We start from the raw sequence: 22,441 nt of genomic DNA, 5'->3' as shown, positions 1-22,441 counted from the left end.
TCAAATTTGTTCAAGTTTTTAATTGTCTCTATATCGAAATCTGGAGTTATTTTTTTGTGATTTGGTGTACAAATACATACATCCATGTTTCTAATTATGATTAGATTGTTTTCTTGTCGCAACATTTTATTGTTTAGCTTGTCTTTGATCTTGAACTTACTAAAATAACATATTTTCAAAATTAATTACTGTAATAGTTAAACAAAAGATTCTTTCCCTTAGAACTTTTAAAGTTTGTCTAGTTACCTCTTAAACCTTTCAATTGTTTAATAGGTCTTTCAATTTTATGTTTTAAGTGTCTATAAATTTTGATTTTTTTTTATTTGTTAGATATAAATCTGAAGAAATGAATAAAGTAGATTTGTAAGTTTAAAATAGTTTAAAAGTTGAGAAACTAAATTTGTAGTTTAAAAAGTTGGAGTAAATAGTTTGTGTTAAGTCGAGTTGTGATATTTTATTTATTTATTTTAATAATAGAAGAGAGGGAGACGAAAATTGCAAACTGAAGGGAGAAGAAGCGGTGGCTGACTTTGTATATTTCTCCTTTCTTTTCAATTTGAGAAAATTTCTTTGCAATTCACTTTGAAAAGGAAATGACTATATAGTTTGATTGACTGATGTATTGATATGTTACTGGCGAACATTGGGCTAAAGTGAGATAGGTTGACTATTAGGGTGTTAAGTGAAAGGATTATATGTTGAAGTAGCTGGACTGTACTATGAATGAGTGTTAAGATGTTTAGAATGGATTGAGGGAAAATTGTTAGATTTCTATTGGGTAGTTACCTTGCAGGTGTCCTACGGGATCACCACCTGATATGTGCATCCTTCGATAGCACTAGACTGATATGTGCATCCTTGGAGCATTATACTGATATGTGTTTCTGCGGAACACTAGACTGATTTATGCGTCCTTTGAGGCGTTAGACTGATTATGTGTATCCTACGGGATCACAAGACTGTGACTGTGCAGGGTACCCCAATAGGAAGTTAACAGTTTCTTTTTCCCCTAATGGGACCAATAGCGAGTCTCTTATTGGGTATGTTTATACTCATCCTTTCATGTTTAACTATTTCAGGCAAAGGTAACAAAGGAGGTAGACCGACGAGGGACAAGAAGGAGACGTGATTGCCATAAGGGAATGTCCTTCAAATGCTTCCGCTTTATGTTTCTTGTTTTTCCTTTGTACATGAGGTTGTTTAAAATTTTTGTGATGGAACTGAGTTTACGAACTGTTGTTTTGTAAATAGTACTTTTAAAGTTTTGGTTATTTGAAACAAGACCCGAACTTAAGTTTGTTTTCTTTGATCGTATGATTTCAAGTGAATTTTACTATATTTTGTGTCAATCAAGGTCTCTTTGTCAAAATTAATGACTTCAACTTAGTTAGAAAAGTTGGGTCGTTACAACAAATTTTAAGTATTAATGTAAGAATTATGTACTTCATTATAAAGATCGATAGTTTAAAGTTTTTGATGATAGTTTACATGGAATTACACGATCAGTTACCACTATCAATAGAATCAGTTACAAATATTAACACGATCGTGTACCGATAACAAGACGATTGTTTACACTATTCAATACGATCACCAATATCATATGATCGTGTACCCATGTCAACACGATAATTTATTTTAATCAATATTATCATTTACCGTTGTTAAATGGTCGTTTATCACGGTTAATAGGATCGTTTAATGTATATTATTTCATTGCACGATCGTTTACTTATTCTTGCATTGTGTTTAGTATTATCATTTTGTACATTTTATTCTTTTATTCAGTAATAAATGTATATCTATGTCTATCTATTTCTTTCTATCACAATTAAATACTTAATTTTATTTTATTTATTTTTTTTACAGATTATAATGTCTTTTCCTATTGTTGTTTTTTTATGGAGGTCAATGGAATGGATGTAATATTTATGAGAATTACTTAGTTGCTGAAATTTTGGTAGATGTCCGAGTCAGCTTTAATTCTCTAATTGATTTAATATGTGAACAGATTCAATTGGATGGATAAGTAGAATTATCTGTTTTACTTGATTTTGGTAAAAGCAAGGTCCAACTGTGGTGCCAGTAAAGAAAGACAATGATGTGGCTTGGTATTTATCTTTTGCTAAAGATGCAACTAATATACATCCATTAGTTGCTCATGTAACTGTTGATTTTTTTTAGAAGGTCTTCTTCTTCTTAGAGAACTACCTGTAGCTACCATGCTTAGTTCAATTAGAGATGTATTGCAAAAGTGGTTTGATGAAAGAAGTAAAGCTACTTTTACAATGAAGAGTTGTTTGACTTCTTGGGCTGAGAACGTGTTGCATTTAGAATAACATGAAAAGTCAAGAATTTTATTGGTAAGGTTTTTTTTTTTCTTTGAATGTTTGTATCTCAGGTAGATATAAATAGACTGCTATTTTTGTCCATCCGATAGAGAAATATAACAATTTATGTGTGCTTGTTTCAGATAGATAGAGATAGATAACTATCAATGTCTATTTGTCTCTATTTGTGCATGCTTTTTTTTTTTAATTTTTCTATATTTGTTTTATGTATTAGGTTGATCCAATTAGTATGACTGAATAGAAAGTAATGGATGATACAAAATGATAATGTGATTTATTTATATTGGTTCTAATTTGAAATATTCAAATTTACCTTGGAAATTAGTATAATTAGTATAATATATAGTGATACATTATAATATAAAGTTTATATGTTAATGAAACTTTATTATATAAATTTAATTTTAGATAAAGTTCAAAATTAATTTATGAGAGATAAAATATTTGAATGAGTTCAAATATTAATTTAATGTGGATTTGTTTGATATTAAAATTATTAATTATGAGATAAAGTTATATTTGAATATGATTCAAATTTAACTTAAGTTAAATATAAAATATTTAATTTAGTTATTAATTAATTAATAGTTTAGTTTAATATTATTTAATTAAATTTGATTTAATTAAATTAATATAAAACTATAAGGTATTGGAGAGATATTCATTCAATAAGATTTAAATGAAATATTAATTAAATATGATTTAATTAATTATTAACTAATTGATTAATGGTTAATTAGTTAGTTGATTTGAAACTTCTATTAATTTAATATTTTTTAAGTTAATAGAATCCTATGATTTTCTCCTACCCGTCTCCTACTCAATGAAAGAAAGAGAGTTATAAATATGTAGAAGAAAAACAGCTTTTCTTAACCAAAATAAAATCGATGATTTTCTTTTCTGCAAAATAGATTGTAACGACCTAATTTTTCGAATTAAGCTGAAGTTATTACTTTAAGACTAGATTCGTCCTTTAACCATAAGACTTTATAATTTAAAAAAATATATTTTTTAACAACATTAAAGAGTTTTTATTCGGGCTCTATTTCAAATAAAATTTTGAAAGTGTAAAAGTATCGATAATAAAGAAAGTTCAAGAACATAAAATCGTTCAATCATGAAACCCAAAACAGTCTCAATTACTAAAGAAAACCAAAATAAAAAAAATATAAAGTATAAGCAATTTGAAGGACATTTCCCTATGGCAGTTTCGCGGAAAAAGATTAAACATAAAAGGGTGAGTATAAACATACCCAGTAAGAGACCCACTACTGATCCTGTTAGAAGAAAAATAAAATTGTTAACTTCCTATTGGAGGTGCCCTGCACTTTAAAAGTCTTGTGATCATGTAGAAATACACATAATCAGTCCAATGCCCTAAAGGACACAAATATTAGTCTAGTGCTCTTCAGAAAGCACATGTAAGTCTAGTGCTTTCGAAGAATGCACATGTCAGTCTATTGCTCTCGAAGAATGCACATGTCATTCTAGTGCTCTCGAAGAATGCACAACAGGTGGTGATCCCGTAGGACACCTGCAAGGCACACTACCCAATCGACAAAGCTAACAATTTTCCCTTAGTCCGTTATAAACATTTAATCAATCCATTCCTAGTATAGTCAAACTACTCCATCATATCATCAATCCAACTTAACACACTTACGTTCAATCTATTCAATCTATCACAAAATCAGTTGATACTATAACAACACACCAGACAGTCAAGATATATATATATACATAACACCTTTCTCAGTTTACAAATACATTATCCATCGTATCTACTTCTATACCAGTCTGGCATAATATACATGTAACGACCCAACTTTTCTAGGTAAGTCGAAGTCATTAATTTCAAATAAAGACCTGAGTTTACTCAAAATCTCAATCTCAAACAATTTCAAAGTCTCAAGAAAACAAAAATTTATATCTGGGCCCTGTTTAAAATAACCAACACTTTCAAGAAAAATTTACTAATTCGTGAATACAGTTCAACTATAAAATTTTCTAAACAATCTCAAGTACTAAAACAAAACACGTGAAACAAAACATTTAGCATAAGCAATTTAAAATAACCCCTATGGCAATCACGCTTCCTTCCTGCCCCTCGCCGGTTTGCCGTCTTTATTACCTTTGCCTGAAAATTAAACATAAGGAGGGTGAGTATAAAAATACCCAGTAAGAGACCCTCTACTAGTCCCGTCAGGGGAAAATAAATTGTTAACATTCTATTGGGACACCCTGTACAGTCGCAGTCTTGTGATCCCGTAGGATGCACATTTCAGTCTAACGCCCAAGGGACGTACATTTCAGTCTAGTGTTCTGCAGAAACACATATCAGTCTAATGCTCCGAAGGTGCAGAATAATTGGTGATCCCGTGGGACACCTACAAGGCACACATCCCAATAAAAGCTAACAATTTTTCCCCTCAGTCCATTCTAAACATCTTAACAGTCATTCACAAATCAGTTAAACATTCTCATCACGTAAACTCCTTATTTAACCTCAACCAGTCGTCTTACTCTAATTTAGCCCAAGGTCAGTAAAAAGCATATCATTACATCAGTTAACAAGCTAAACAATCATAACCTCCTCCTCAGTCACCAAGGGCACAACCACGACGTTTCTTCCGTTCACAAGCACACAACATAACAGTAGATATTATACATTCAGTCTAGACAACAATCAATCTACTAATCAAATCCACACTTTATATAAGCAACATCTACGAGATTCAGTCGTTTCCACATCCTTATCCTTGTACACATACATAACCAGACAGTCACAACATATACTCAACCACAGTCCACATCAACCCATGCACATATATGTATTAATTTCTCCCAGTCAAACACAGCAAACATTAAACTTTAAGTCAATGTCCAAACATACATCATAACAGTCATCTCTACTCAGTTCAAATAATATAATACGGTCCATACAGTCAATACATCTTAATTAGTCATTATATCTTAATTTTGTTGTTGAGTCCAGTAGAAAATCCCTTACCTCAAGGTTGCTCAATTTCTTAAACAAACTATATCCCACGAAAGATACGAAGTATTGGCGAGCCAAACTCCAAAATTCACAATTTCGGTTATGAACACGAGGGACCCAATGTCACTTCCAACACCTTCAAGAACAGTATTAACCAAACGTTTCATTTGATATTTTATCTTAACAATCCATCAAACAGAAACTATCAATTTTACTTATAAGAGAACTCACAACAAAAACGGCGGCAGCGACGATCGAACCTAACAACAAAGATCGTACAAACAGATTAGAGTGTACGTCGGTTGTGAATTGCGGCTGGAAGAAGAACACGCTGCTGGAAGAAGAGGAAACGCGCGCTGGAAGGAGACGTGCGCGCTGCCTCAAAATCGATCGACGATCTGACGCGGCGACCGGGCTTCACGAACGGAGAGGAAAGGAATGGGCGGCGGCTGGGCTTGGCTTCGACGGAGACAGAGGCGATTAGGACGGGCACGGCGACGCAGATCTGGACGACAACTGCAAGGCGACGCGTACGGCTTGCTTCGCGAACAGAGATGCGCGACCGACGGTTGCAGCGGCGGCTGGGTATGGTAGAAAAGAAAGAGAAATGGAAGAAGAATAGGGGCGGCGGCCGTGGATCGGAGAAGAAAAGAAGGAGGAGAGCGATGGTGGTCGGTTGGAGGGTGCGGCTGGAGGTAGGGCACGGTGAAGGAGAAAATAGAAAAAGAAAATGAAGGGGAAAGGGGGTTGCGCGCGGGAGGAAGAAGAAAGGAAAATTTTTCTTCTTTTCTTTTATTTAAATTAAATAATAAAACTAAAATATAAATAAATATATATATAATTATATTATCACATTTTCAAATCTTCTTTTTCCCCTTCAACATATTTTCTTCAAAAAATAAATCTTGTACAAATTGAATAATTTTCTTAAAATAAATTACCTTCGAGTTTGGGGCGTTACAATACATTTGTCATCATATCTACTTCTACATATATTAGTAAACCATACTAAGTCCAGAGATCCAAACAGTCAACACATTTCAAAACTTTCAAAGAGTCCAGTAATAGAAACCCCTTACTTTAATGTTACTCAAATTTCTCAAACGAAGGAAACCTAATACTAAGAATATGGAACTCAATTACTTTCACAATACTTTCTTTCATTTAATTTCCTCAATGTAAATTCTAGCTTATCAAAGTATTGGCGAATCGAACTCCAACAAATCTACAATTTAGTTGTGAATCCAAAGAACTCAAACGCTAACTTCAAGAATCAATTAACAATTTAACTAATTATCCAAAACTACAACCCAAGGATAATTACAATGTAAAACCACCACACTCACCAATACAACTTACCACAAAAATCCCAAAAATTAGAGTAAAATGGGGGCAACAACTTCGAATAACTAGAATCGACGCGTGTAATAGATCAGATCTAATCAACAAACGAAAAACAAACTTCAGCTTACAACCCATGGCTGGAGGTGAAGAGCCGCGCGACGGCACTTCGACAGACGCGACGGGCTCAGGTCTGCTCGACGACTGCTTCAACTAAGTAACAACGCCGTGAGATGATAGGTCAATCGGTAACGTTCCTCGTCACCTGAAGCATAATGTGGTGGCGCGAACGTCGAAGGAGCTACGCGCGAATGAATCACAGCTTGGCTGGAAAACAGAGGTGAGACGCGATGCCGAGAGTTCGAACTCACGACGAACGGTGTTTTGGCTTCAATGGAGACGAAGCGATCGGTGACGGCGTGGCCGGCTGACGTCCAAGAGTAATATAAAATGGCTAAGGGAGGCAGGCGGCGGTGGGCACGGGGAAGAGGAAGAGTGAAGGAGAAAGAGATGGGGTTGCACGTGAATCAATAAAGAATTGATATTTTAAATTAATAATAACATTAATTCTTATTATTTATATTATTATTATTTAACATTTAGTATTCGAAGATAGGAAGGTCTCCAACGGGTGGTGTCCCCAATTCGGTGGATTATAGATTCAGAGACGTCAACAAGAGTAAGTTCTATGTATCTTTTAATTTAAAAGCATATTTAGTTCTTTATTTAGAACTTTGATTCTAAATATTGTCAATGTACTGGTATTTTGGAATTTTCAAATTAAAATTGATGAATGGTTTTGTAAAGTCTTTCACTGCCAAGAGCTTTTATCCCTTTAGGGCACACATACCAATTAAACTAATGCAAGACCTTTGACAGTAGTTAACGGTAGCATCTCACAAAGTGGAAGTGGTTGGCTTACCAACGAAAGATTTTCAATCATTTCTAGCAGTCCCTTTTCTGTTTGAGTATGACCTTCCATATTTTCTGCTATATTACTTATAGTTAATATCAAATGTGCATCTCTGCCATCTATGCTAATATCACTGCCTGACTGCTCTTGATGTTGAGGCGTTGTTCATTTTTGTTCCCTACACAGAAAAGAAAAAAAAATTATTGTTGTTTATTTATAATCTAAGCAATTTTAAACAATATAAAGCAGTAACTAATGAATTAAACACTAACGGTTGAGTCTCTACAGTAGATTCTTGAACAGATGGATTCTCATGGATGATCACATGTTTGTTATTTTGATGGTCATCATTCTTGTCCAGATTGTGATGACTAGAATCATCACGAAGATCATCATACATGTTGTTAATATCATCAAACAATTGATTCTGATTCTAGTATAGAAAGAAAAAGGATATAAAAAAAATAGTTACAAAATGATCGTGTATCCTTAAGCAAACAATCGTGTAGAATATCTAAACGGTTGTTTTACGAAGGGTGATCGATATTTCAAATGGGATATGCGATCGTTCATATGTGATATGCGATCGTGTAAAGATATATCAAACCTTTGTTCTGTCAGAAGTCGTGCTAAGAAGAGTTGAAAGCTTGTAATAAGATCCATCAAAGCTGAAAGATTTTACATCAACACGTTCCTGACACAGTAATGCAGTATCAATGAGCATCAAATTACGTGAGATACGTATTAGAAAATATCTAACTGCTCAGTTAATTTTTTATGGACATCAAATCACTTTTTTCAAGCTTAAGGAAGGAAATGTCAGCACTATATATGTCAGAGTTGTGCATTGCAATGGAAGTGCCAACACGAGGTGATACATGTGTGTCTTTCTGGGATGTAAATGCCACTCCCGGCTAGGACCAGCATAGTCTTAGGGAGAAAGCATGCTAGGAATTGGAGTTGTGTCCTCAATTTCTTCAAGGACTTGAGCATTTCATCTTACACTAGAATGTCTCCTGTTCAGAGAGTTTATAGGATTTCTCAAGGCCATTTTTGCATACTTAACAGCTCTTGACAACGGTAGAGAGTCTAAATCTACACTTTCAGGGGTTCCAACTCCACCACTCGATGAGCCAAAGATAGAGACGAATCATTAATGATCCAGTAAGCAACATGAAACCTTGTAATTTTGGGGTCAACGGTAGTCCCTCCCATTACTAGCTCAACACTCAAACGGAGTCTCCTGTATAAAATATAAAATAATACACACAAATAGTGAATGAAATCTTGTGACGTAACAAACAAATTTTATGTATACTGCAATTTGACTAAATATTGAACAAGAAAGCCCAAGGGAATAAAAAATCCAACGTTTTTAGGGTCAATTTGAAAAATGGCAAAACAAAATTACTTTTTCTTTTCAATTTTAGCAAACAACATTTTTTGCACGTGCATGGTATTTTATAAAATACCAAAATATTCACCTTCTCCAACTATAATTATTTTGTTTTTACGTTATAATTAATTTATGTTATGTATTAATCAACTTTTAATTAATTTTTACTTGAAATAGATACATCAACTCATATCATAACTTTTCTCTTAAAATCTCGGGACTCAACTAATTGATTCAACATTTTAATAACATTATTCAATCTTACTAATTTCAAAATAACCTAATTGAATTTGAATTTCAAAATAACCAAATTGAATTTCAAAAGTACAAAATTATTATTTTTTAGAATTTGAGAATCTCAACGATAGATTTTATATTAAAATAACCTTATCTCAAAATAATTTTAATGACTTGAATATCAAGATAATTAAATTATTATTTTAAACTTGGAAGAAAAACACAAAAAGCGCACACGCCTACTCACGTACACATGCACGCGCGCGTATACGCACACACACCCACACGCACACGCACAAACGAGCACATGTGGACACTGACACCCACGCACACGTAGACACACACACCCACGCACACGTGGACACGTGCATACGCAGTCGCGCACACGCACGCACACACGCACATATGCACAAAGATGTATAAATGAATTAAAATTAAAAAATAACTACAATAATTGTGTTTAGAAAGACTTTTAAACCATGTTCATTTGACTTAATAACGTTAGTTAAATTATAATTTCTATCAATATTGGTTTAAAAGTGTCATTCGTGTAATTATTTTAATATAATGCGGTCTTATCCAATTTTACGAACAAAAAACAAGTCGAATATGTACCAGTAGATGCACACTCTTTGTCATAAGAGACATAACAACGTTTTTAGGGGTCATTTTGAAAAATGACAAAACTACTTTTTCCTTTGAATTTTAGCAACTAGCATTTTTTGCACGTGCATGTATTTTATAAAATACCAAAATATCAACATTCTTCAACTGTAATTATTTCGCTTCTACATTGTAATTAATTTATGTTATGCATTTATCAACTTTTAATTATCATTTACTTGAAATAGATATATCAGCTCATATCATAATATTTTTCTTAATATCTTGAGACTCAACTAATTAATTCAACATATTAATAACTTTATTCAATCATAATAATTTCAAAATAACCTAATTAAATTTGAATTTCAAAATAACAAAATGAATTTCAAAATAACAAAATTATTATTTTTTCGGAATTTGAGAGTCTCAACGATAGATTTTGTATTAAAATAACCTTAATTGAATTTCAAAATTAAAAAATATCAACCTGTTCACTATCTTTATCTCAAAATAACATTAATGCCTTGAATATCATGATAATTAAATTATTATTTTAAAATTGGAAGAAACTTAACATTAAAAAATATTAACTTGTTCGCACACAAGCACAGAAGCATTGTGCACACACGTACACATGCACACGCACACCTACACATAGACACCCACAGACGCACGAACGCACGCACACACACATGCACACGCGCACGCATGCACACACACACCTATCCACACGCGCACAAGCACACACACTTGCACAAACGCACACACGCGTAGACACATACGCACACACGTAAACACATACGCACACGTGCACAAACACGCACGCGCGAGCACACCCACACACCCAAGCACACACGCACGCACAAACACATACAAACATGCACACACCCACACACACATGCACACGACACTCGCACGAACGCACGCACATACACAAATGCACACCTACCTACACGCGCACACGTACACACGCACATGCATGCATAAAGATGTATAAATGAGTTAAAATTAAAAAACAACTACATTAATTGTGTTTAGAAGGACTTTTAAACAATGTTCATTTGACTTAATAACATTAAATGAACTATAATTTCTATCAATATTGGCTTAAAAGTGTCATTCGTGTAATTATTTCAATATAATGCGATTTTATCCAATTATATTAGCAACAAACAGGTCGAATATGAACCAGTAGATATACACTCTGTCATAAGAGATATAGCAACATTTTTATGGGTCATTTTGAAAAAAGGCAAAACTATTTTTTTTTAATTTTAGCAAATAACATTTTTTGCACGTGCATAATATTTTATAAAATACCAAAATATCCACATTCTCCAACTAAAATTATTTTGTTTCTATGTTGTAATTAATTTATATTATGCATTTATCAGCTTTTAATTATTTTTTACCTGAAAAAGATACATCAACTCGTATCATACTTTTTTCTTAATATCTCGGGACTCAACTAATGGATTCAAGACTTTAACTTTATTTAATCTTACTAATTTCAAAATAACCTAATTGAATTTGAATTTCAAAATAACCAAATTGAATTTCTACATAACAAAATTATTATTTTTCAGAATTTGATAATCTCAACAATAGATTTTGTATCAAAATAACTTTAATTGAATTTCAAAATTTAAAAGTATCAACTTATTCACTCTCTTTATCTCACAATAATATTAATGGCTTGAATATCAAGATAATTAAATTATTGTTTTAAAATTGAGAGAAACTCAACATTAAAAAATATCAACTTATTCACACACAATCACACGCGCACACACATACATACACTTGCACACGCGTGCACCCATGCACGCACACACACACGGGTGTACACACGCACACACACACAAACGTAGGCACACACACACAAACGCACACATGCACACGTACACCAAACTGCACGCACACAAATGCACATGCAAACACGCACATGCACACGTACACCAAACTGCACGCACACAAATGCACATGCAAACACGCACACACCTACTCACGTACACATGTATGTGCGCATACACACACCCAAGCACATGTGGACATGCGCACACGCAAGCGCACACACACGCACACTGATGGTTCAATTTCATTGATAGTTCCTATTTTTGCTGACAGTTTATTTTTTGCCATCGATAGAGGATCTTCGGACAGACCTACGTGACGGTGTGTGTTGACAGCTTAATTTCGTTGGCAAAAGAAAAGTCGATGAGTTTTTGAAGATTTACTGACGATATTTGTCATCGAGAAAGGGTAAATTTCTTGTAGTGCATGTACATCAAACATATCAAATTTGTTAAGTGTACCAATGAAGTATAAGAAGTTTATTAGTGGTGTATCAAGCGTATCAAACTTATAAGTGAAGTCTTTAAGTGTATCAAACTAATCAAGTGTATCAAGGCCTCAGGGGTATCAAGTGTATCAAGAAGAATCAAGTGTAACGAGAAGTATTATGTGTATGAAGATGTTTCAGGTGTGTATCAAAAAGTATCGAGTGTATCAATGAATACCGAGTGCATGAATTATAACTATCAAATGTATCAAGTGTATCAGCAAGAAGTATCAAGTGTATCAAGGGGTATTAGGTGTATCAAACGTGTATAAGGTGTATCAAATGTACATCAATAACGAGGGCATTTGTGACATTTTACCTCTTGATGTGTGAGCTGGTCTTTGTTCTTGTCACTTTCTCAAATAATAAAGTATGTGTTCGATGGACTTAATTATTATAACTTATTTTGCCATTTTCGCAAGTGTCCCTTAATTGTAATACATGTATATGTGACATAATCTAATCAAACTAACTCATAAATGGACTTAATCGATCTCATGGACACAAATTCTTCAATTACTTGCAAATTTGGTGAGTTCCTTCAAACGGTGGGCGGAGAGCTTAATTTTGAGAGAGAGGAAAAGTCGTGAAGAGTAATTGATAGAGAGGGGGAACGTCGCCAGAGAGCATTTGCGAAAGAGAAAGACAACGACGATGTGGGATGAAAACTCAATTTGTGTCACGAAAAATTTTGTATTTTTATTTTTAACGACACATTTTATTCCCTCATATCCCTTTTTCTTGATTTCAAGTGTCATTAAAACTTATATTTCTAAATAAATTTATTCGACGAAAGTGGCTAGATTGGTGGGTTCGACGGCGAAGGCTTGTTGTGGCAGCAACGACAACAGTGGTTGGAGTGTGGAATCGACGACGGCAAGTGGCAAAAAATTGGAAGGCAAGGGTTCTTCATAACGACTCGGTAGCCCACTTCGTTCGACGAGAATTTTTTTGCATTTTTGGTAGAGTGAAAAAAATTGCATTAAGACTTCATTCGACGACATCGTTTTTGCTTAAGAGAAAATTTGAGGTTTTTACTTTGTTGTAATTGCGTGAGAGAGGGAAATTATAAAATTTTGAAATTTGAGGTTTTTTCATTTGAAAATGTTTTTAATGACAAAAAAATTGTCGTTAATTAATGACGCAAAAATTGTGTTGAAATAAATTAAATTGTATCAATAGAATTGTTTTAAGAAATAATCCATATTTTTATTTTCAACAACACAATGTACCTCATCCCACCTCTTTTTTCTTTTATTTTCAACGACACAATGTCTTGATTAAAATCCATTTTTCTAGTAGTGACTGAAAAAAAACTGGACAAAATCATAATATCTTTGATAATTAAATCACCAGTTGGTTTGAACATATATAATCTTGGATCTATTCTATTATGATATGACCATGGTACATCATGAACATACATTGACTAAAAAACTTAAATTGATGAGTGAATGTAATAAATTTAATATTAATTATATGATCAATACTTTACACATGTATATTGGTATATCAGTCAATAACAGTAGTAAGACAAATTATAAAATATAAGGGATAAAATTAAAGTCCTACACATGCATGTATGGTATACTATCTTGATAGCAAAAAGGAGATCAATATTCAGTAAAAATACATAACAGAAACTGGAGAGGAAAAAAGCTAAAATAGAATATGCCGGGGAAGGCTAGCTAGGAAATGCATACATAGCAGACAATATGGTTTGAAGGAGGGTGAGAAGAATGAGGAAAGTTGCAGCTAGCAATGATAACTTTCGCCTTGTTCCAATAACCTTATTTTGCCTTGCTCCTCTGTCTCTTGCAATGTACACATAAAGCTTTGGCGATTTTACCAAAGTGGAAAGCAGCTAAGGGGACGAAGGTATATTCGGAGAGAGATTGTTAAACAATTGTAAAAAGTAAGCCCAAGAAGAGAGGTCCAATAAAATTCAGCCACCTCTCACATAGTAATTGAAATAGTCTAGCAACTTCAACCATTTCCCTCACAGAGAAGAAGAAGACCATAGCCACTCGAGGCTTTTGCACAGACAAACACCAAGAAGATGGTGTCCGGTTCCGTATCTGTGCTAAGCGCGTCATTGTTTGACGCCAGGCATCACACCTTGGAAAGGCTCTCTTTCATTATATAGCCAAAGAACTTCCAAATTATTGAAAATAAATATTTTCAACAATTTTATATTCTCCTTTAATTTATATTCACTTTTGTTAGAAGTTATTTCTTCTTCATTTTTCTCACGAAAATCACATAATTTATTTATTGTTCTTGTAAATGTGTAATGATTATTTTATCATTTCATGTGAACAATATGATTTTGTTACCATTTACTCTCTTTGCTTTTTACTATTGAAATCTCCCTAACTATAAACTAATTGCACAATTTTGCTCCTAATATACGATCATGTAGCAACCTATAAGCCAAGAGTAAAAACAAGAATCAATTGAAGAGGGAATAAATTGATATATATCACCCTGGAAGATGAAATATACATGAAAGAGGGAATAAGTTGATACAAAAACTAATCACCATTCATCATATATGAACAAAATATGTAATGAAATGCTTGGAATGAAACATGATGAAATAATTTTCATTAGAATAAAATAAAGGGTAAGAAAATATATCCATACCTTCGGATGGTATTCAGAAACAATCATCATAGGCAAATTCTGGGTAACGACACCAAAAAACTGAACTACATTAGGGTGACGAATCTTTTCCAATAATGTCAACTCATGTTTGAATGCATTTCTAGAGGAAATTCAATAAAATAATTAAGAAACCTTGCAATATGTGAGAGATATACGAACTTCAAACAAATTTTACAAGTTTCAGCAAAAATTTTCAAACAACTTTTAAAGTTTAAGCAAAAAGTAACCGTAGGTAGGAAGGGGAGCAAAAGTGGGGTCTCGAATTAATTCTGCAAAATTAGTAGGCTTTCAAAATTTAGTTTCTAAAAGTAGAATTATTGGAGAAAAATAAATAATTGCATCATTCAAATTGAATCAAACATATAAGGATGTTATATTCTCCACAACGTATAATGGAGTATAAACATAAAATTTCTATATACAAAGCTATGTATCTCTACCTTGACTTCTCTTTCTCTCTTTCTACCTTTTTTATCCATTCTTTCTCCCATTCACTCAATACACTTGCAAGAACCTTCATTTTTTTGTATTTAAATTTTCTTGGCACCATCCTTTTTTTAATTATCAAGGCTTTGTCATTGTGTACCAGTATTGTGTCGTGCCTCCTTCACTTCTCATCATCATTTTCATGTCACATCTCTACCTTGTCAATTTTCGTTTTTCACTCAGCTTTCTTTCTTCTTTTGTCTTCACTACTTTCTTCGCTCCTTCTTCTTAAGCTCTAACTTTTGCTATTATCAATCAGTCTCAAATGACCATTGGAAAACCTATAGCCCACTGAGAGGCAGCCAATATAGTAATGCCTCTAATGATAAACTCCAATGAAATCAAAAGTTCTTTTTTAAGATTTGGAAAAATATATTAGATAAAGCATAATTAGTTGAAAAAGAACCTCAAAATTTTGTGTTAAACGACTACAATTTCATCGTATAATATGCCATATTGACATCATATTTTTCCTACAAAAACATATTAACTAAAATAAGCTCATAAACACGAAAATGCACTAAGTGTTGGTTAACATACACTACCTTAAAATATGACAAAGACTTTATTTCTCCCAACCAGACAGCATAATCAGGAGGTAGTTGGGAGCAAACAGAATTGACTTAATTTCCACTAGCAATATCCTATAAAAATTTCAAATTCTTGAAATATGGAAACCAATGGAAGTTTTAGGGGAATGAAGTATAACCTCTAAATACAGAAGGACGACATAAAGGGGAATGAAGACTCGAAAGAAGGACGACATTTTCGTAGAGAAGGACGACAACTTTGAGGGACAACGGACGACGATTTCAGAGTATTAGAGATGGCAGATGGCGGAAGTCTTAGGGATCTCGTACTCAGTGGATGGTGAACGACTGAAAGCGAAGGATCTAGTACGCATTTTCGGAGAGGGCGTGGTGAACGCGGACGGACGGACGGTGAACACGGCAGAAGTGAGAGATCCTCTGAGAGAACTTGGCATTTTCGAATGCGGTAGAGACAAGTCTAGGGCTTCGAAGGATTCAACCCAATATTTTATTTTATATATATATATTATATATATATATAATAGTAATAACACTTGACGTTTTTAAAACGTCAAGAAAAACGATCTTACTTGACGTCTAAAAACATCAAGATATTTAAAAAATAACTCTTCTCCGGCTTTTTATAAAAATTCTTGACGTTTTAAAACATAAAGAATTTTTAAGATATTTCTTGACGTTTTTAAATCTCAAGTAAAAGTACATATTACTTGACGTTGAAAATTTTGAAGAATGTTGAATATATAAACATTCTTGACGTTTTTCAAATTGAGTTAAAGTTACAAGGTTGAAGGCTAGAGGGAAGCCCGAACAACCTAATCTAACAAAGCTTAAAGTTAAGAGTTGGTAGTAATTAACATCATATTGGTTACAAGATGAATGACGCCTAGACCAAACTCCGATCAAGTTACATATGTCTTCCCACAAGTTAACAATAAACCTTGATTTATCCTTAAAAATTCTATTGTTTCTTTCTATCCAAACAGTCCAAAGTAAGCCAGTTATGGAGGGAGGAATACACATTAGAGAGCTCAGTTATGGATGGAGGAATACACAACTTTTTTCTCATGGTCATTTTCCTCGTGGGCATTCTCTTCATGTTTCTTCTTATTCGACTAAAATAAAGCACAAATTATTCTTCGCCTTCGTATAGGTTTGTTTGAAGAAGATTAAAAAAGTCCTTAATTTATCTCGACACTTCCAAAACCATAATATAATACCCGTGCTACATAAATCCCTCTTTCCAAATAGTCGAACATGAATTATCCATGCATATCTTGAATAAACAAGAGAAACCCTAACTAAACCCAAATAGAAAATACGCTGCAATCTAAAATATACTTAAAGAAACAAAAAGAAGTTTTAATGCTGTGGGTTTTTTACCGATCTTCTTCAACAACAAAATAACTCAACGCCACAGTTCAATTTTTCCTTCCACGAATTGGGCTTTTAAAGAGTTTTCACCACGAATTTATCTTTTTTGGTTCGACAAGTAACAACATGTGAATCCCCAAATGCAAGGTTTTATTAAAAATTTAAAATATAATTTTTTAAAAAAATTATAATACCTAAAAATATATTTTTTATATAGTTATAACCTAATTTTCTGTCATTGCATACTTGAGAGAAATATATTTTTCAATTAGCATAATAACCTTTATATAGTAAATTAAATTTGTAGAATGAGAAAAGACCTTAGATCCAAAAAAGTTATTTATTTATTATTGGAGTGAATTGTCTAATTAATGTAGTTAATGGATGGTTTTGTAACCATAAAAAAATAATGAAAATAATTTTCTAAAAGAATGAATGAAAATTTGGAAAGTTAAAAGGTTTTAGGAATTAAAAAAAAGGGTGTAACATTATAAAAGACTACCAAATATACTGTAAGAGACATGCATTAAAGGAGCTGAGGCATGCATACTACCAAATATACTATAAATAAACCAGAATTCTTTTTTAAGAAATTAAACAACTAATTAAATATAAAGAAGAAAGATTAGAAAATGAATGATCAAACAAACTATGACTCATTTATTTTTGACAGGTTCGGCCAGTATCACCTGACAATTCATTTTCACCAAGAGAATAAACATGAGTAGCCTTGGAATCAAGTTCCTCCGATAAAAGCCACGGAGTTGATGGGTTAGAGACAGAACCAGAATTTGAGTTCAACGATGTGGATGGAAAATTCTGAAACTAGGAGCAACAGGAAGTTAAGACAACGAATTATTTTCAATATAGAAAGGCTAATTGTAAGAAGTTGTTAATGAAATGTCCAAATGCATTATGGTAATATTGGGTGCAGAATGTTTGGAAGTTTTATCCGTGTGCTGTGAAGCACCACAGAGTTGAAGCATATGAAACCAGTGTTTATCTGACAAAAAATAGTGTCATGATCATTGCCTTTCCATTCCATAAATTTATGGATAGCAGAAGAAAGAGAACTCTCAACACTTGAATCACCATATAGCACTCTACATCCAGGTGGTGCCTTGATTTTTGAAGATTTAGTTAAAAGCAGTGATAAAATTGGTACAGAAATTACAGTGCATTTCTCGATATGCAACAACATTAAGAGCAACTTAAAGACAACAATCATCAAGAAATCTAGTATTTAAAATGTACAAAGAGCAGTAGTAAACATATGTATTTTATGGCTGACTTTATCCATAATAAATGTTGGATTAAATCATCAAAATAAAACACAAACAGATAATTATCGAGTTTTTCAATGGAGGATAGAGAGGAAGACATGCATGCACAACTACTAGATCTATATGGTGCCAGACTGCCAGTAAAAATTTAAAGACACACATGACAACATTATTTTGGATGAAGTTCTAATATTGCAACCATGGAGGAAAAATTAGCAAATCTTAAATAGATGTAGTAGTCCAATGATAAAAGTTTGTCTCAAGATAATATTTCAGTAACTGCAGATGCATTGTGCTGAACCTAACCTCTTGTGTTTCACGGTAATAAACAAGGACAATGTGTTCAAAGGTCCTGAACAAAAAGCAGAAGCAAGTCATAAATTATATAAGTAGAACACGATATACTTCCACTGTTTAATTTCATTTTTCTTTGCTTGTGGCATGATGGGGATAGACCCCACTGAAACAACTGGTAGCAAGAAATTTAACAATTTTCTTTCAACCATAACATACTTATCTAGGAGCCAATAACATCGGCGAACAAAGGTTGGGCTATCTAGTCCATGGGCATAGTATACATGTATCCTTTCTACATTACCAACCTGCCGAAGAGAAAGAAAAGATTATCAAAGCACACCTTTTCTTGGTTATTAAGGCTGTAAAAGAATGAAAATTACCATAAATCTAAACACAGTTAATATTAGACCATTGAACAACCTATAGATTCAAAAGGAAAGACTCAAACCACCAATAGACTGGTTAATCATTTAAAATGATCTCCAACAACATGATACGCAGTATATCGTGCTAGATCCATAATTACCACATGTGGACTCCTATGGTAATTTCATTGATGATACGCAGCTAGTAGGCAAGATTATGAAATGAAGACAGTATGTGAGAAGATTGAAAAGATCCACATGATAAAATTATAGGGATTTGAATTTATATCTTAAGAACACCAGAGTCAAATGCTTAAGCTGATTAACTGTGTTAAATTTAACTCTATAATATATTTTAAATCTGAACAGTTATTAAACAACTACATTTTGAATAAGCTTTAGAGAATATTAGCAAAAGCAGTAGAAATTACTTCAAATTTGTAGAGAGAACATATAAATTATAATCTAGAGAAAGAGCATCTGAATTATATTCTACAGAAACACGAGCCCATAGCATGTCTACTGAGTAGCAATGACAGTGAAAAAGGGAATAGTAAGTAACTAATCTCATAAACCCCTTTCTCACATCTAACCAAGTTCTTTCATAACATGCAAAAGCATCAAAATATTTAAGAAAACTTCCAATATTGCATTTGGAACTCATTGATTGACTTCAACGTTTAAGAGTCATAAAAGACACAGCTTACTTTCTCACCTGTCACCACTAAGCCTACGGCAACATCTTTTTATAAGATATTCAGCTAATCTTTAGATTGTTTACCGAATAATCGTCTATTGTTTTGTAATTGATCCCACCAAGCGCTTGCGCCACCTTAAAGTTTGAGAGCAACTAATCGAACCTTCTTGTGTTTGGGTGTATTGGCATAGTCGAAAAAATTTTCTACGTTCTTGATCCAATCAAGAAACTTCTCCACGTCAATTCGACCATTGAAGGTAGGGAGATCCACTTTCATACGTATTTCTTGATCTTCTTGAAAGTATGGTCGAAGTCCAAGCCTTTGTTGAGGTTCTTGATGAATGTTCAGCAAGTTGTCTTCATCGGAAGAGTCAGAATCGCTTAAGAAATTTCCAGGTACGTTGTTTCCATACAATCGATTATTGTGGATGTGAATAGGTTGATTTCTTAGTAGTTCTTGGTTTACAACAGAGTTTATTGGTCTTTCTTGTCTTTCTTGGTTTCCTGCAATTGGGTTTCTTGGGGGCTAAATTGCTTCTTCTAAAGGTTGGACATGAAATCGGGTAAAAAGGTTTGTTAATTCTACTAACGATTGTTGTATATCCGACTGCCCTTTTCGAAGTTCTTCAATAGCTTGTTCTACCAACTGCAAGCGTTGGTTGAAGGAGGCTTCCGCGTCCATGGATAAGAGTGGTAGGATCCAAGTTTTTTTAGGGAAGAGTGAGCTAGGATCATGCTCTGATACCAATTGATGCAGTAATTGCAAAGCTAGAAATCTTTATGTATAATGCCTCTTTTTTTTATGTCTTATTAATGAAAATGAGAAGCTTTTTATAGGCTGGAGATTACAAGAGTTGTTAAACTAACTTGGGGTTGAGTTAGTTTAACTTGGAGTTGAGTTAGTTATAACTAACTCAAGATACAAAATTGGTAATTCAAATAACTAATCCTAAACTACAAAAGGTAATTCAAACCCTCCTCTAGGATAAAACTCAAGAAACATCAAGAAGGGAGATGTTCTACATCAAAGTGTAGAGAACAATTCAAAATCTTTGGTGAAAGGAATGAATGCTTAACTAATGTGTGTTTATGTGAAATTGTTATGTTATGAGTATGTTAAGGATAAAGAAAGGTTTATGCGAGATAAAATTATTTGATGTTGTTTATGCGAAATGATGTTTATGAAAAGGTATTGCGAAAAGGATTTCATAAACCTTAGTCTTTTAGACATTCTTTCAAAAATTCATCTTCCAAGATGAGGTGTTTAGGCTAAGTAGAGAAGAAGGTTGAAGGATTTGCAGCAGATGACCAGACGTTTTGAAAATAGTTAAGCATTGGTTGTTTGGTCAAAGTGTTGTAATTATGTATCAAACACATGTTATTAATAAACATCTTGGTCATCGACCCTAAAGCTCTTGCAATCCGACCCTTAACTCTCTCATCGCCTCCTCCAAAATCCAAATCCTTCAATTCCAGTCCTCATCCAAAAATTGAACCTCCCCCTCATCAATCTTACCCAAGTCCTCTCGCATGTCTATTATCCTCTCACCACCAAATCCCCCATCATTATAACAACATCCTTCACCTCACGACCTGACCGAACAAGCCCTTACCCGATCAAAAGGGCATTGTTAGCGAAGAAAAATTCCTTAGGGTTGAGGAGGAAGACCTGCATCACATTCCTCTCCCTCCGCACACTACTATACGTAATTCCAAGGAGGAAGACTTACATCTCGCGTGTAAACCCCGATACTCAATAATCCTTAATTCATCTAAAGAACTCAATAGGACATTAGGGGTTGATGTTAGGAGAAAGATGGTTTAAGATTAAATAGTTTAGTTGAAGTGTTATGGAAGATGTGTTAATATTTTTAAGATGACAAAAGAAAAGTGTCATCGTAACAAAGAAAACCTAAAGGGTGTTTGAAATATGGCTAAGTGTTGGCTAGGGCATGTTGCATACTCTAGGCGGCCAAAAGTGTCAAGCGAACCTCTAAAGAGACATGTTGGGTGGCCAAAGGTTGAGATGTGGTATGGCCGAAAGGTGTCAAGACAACCTCTATAAGACAAGGCTATATGACCAAGGGTATGCGCTAGGCAAGGAAGCTAAGCATCTAAGAAATGTCAAGAAACTCTAAAGAAGTTAGAACGTGGATAAGGAATGTCATGCAACAAAGAGGTGGGCTATGTGGACATAGGCCATGCGGCCAATGGGGCAATTCAACCAAATGCTAGTCAGGATGGCATGGTTTGTTGAAGGCATTGAGGGATGTTTGGGAGATTAGGCGAGAAAAAAAAGTCTTAGGCAATCTTGGCAGTAAGAATTTACTAAAGAACCCTCATAGAAAAAGGGATATGCGTCCAAGGATGACTTAAGCAATATGAGTAAGATGTGCGGTAGAGTACAAGTGGACAACATACAAGATACCTAAGTTTTGCCAAATAAGTGTCTTGCATGAGGTGGAAAGTGGCAAGTATAGGCGTAAGAGGTGAGAATAAAAGTGGCAAGTATAGGCGTAAGAGGTGAGAATAAAAGTGGCA

At 33.7% G+C, this 22,441-nt stretch overlaps 2 long non-coding RNA genes across 2 annotated transcripts; both read right to left on the bottom strand.

The window, feature by feature from the left end:
- Positions 1–4,067: 4,067 nt before the first annotated feature.
- Positions 4,068–5,844, bottom strand: LOC116405959. Its single transcript, XR_004219042.1, has 3 exons — positions 5,581–5,844; positions 5,362–5,485; positions 4,068–4,488 (listed from the first exon to the last, which is right to left on the bottom strand). It is a non-coding gene; the product is annotated as an uncharacterized LOC116405959 (long non-coding RNA).
- An 11,823-nt stretch (positions 5,845–17,667) lies between these two features.
- On the bottom strand, positions 17,668–19,104 carry LOC116405962. Its single transcript, XR_004219047.1, has 3 exons — positions 19,055–19,104; positions 18,848–18,893; positions 17,668–18,083 (listed from the first exon to the last, which is right to left on the bottom strand). It is a non-coding gene; the product is annotated as an uncharacterized LOC116405962 (long non-coding RNA).
- Positions 19,105–22,441: the final 3,337 nt, after the last annotated feature.

The sequence above is a fragment of the Cucumis sativus genome, unplaced genomic scaffold (genome assembly GCF_000004075.3).
Source record: "Cucumis sativus cultivar 9930 unplaced genomic scaffold, Cucumber_9930_V3 scaffold52, whole genome shotgun sequence".
Lineage (NCBI taxonomy): Eukaryota > Viridiplantae > Streptophyta > Magnoliopsida > Cucurbitales > Cucurbitaceae > Cucumis > Cucumis sativus.
This window is presented reverse-complemented; position numbering and strand designations above follow the sequence as displayed.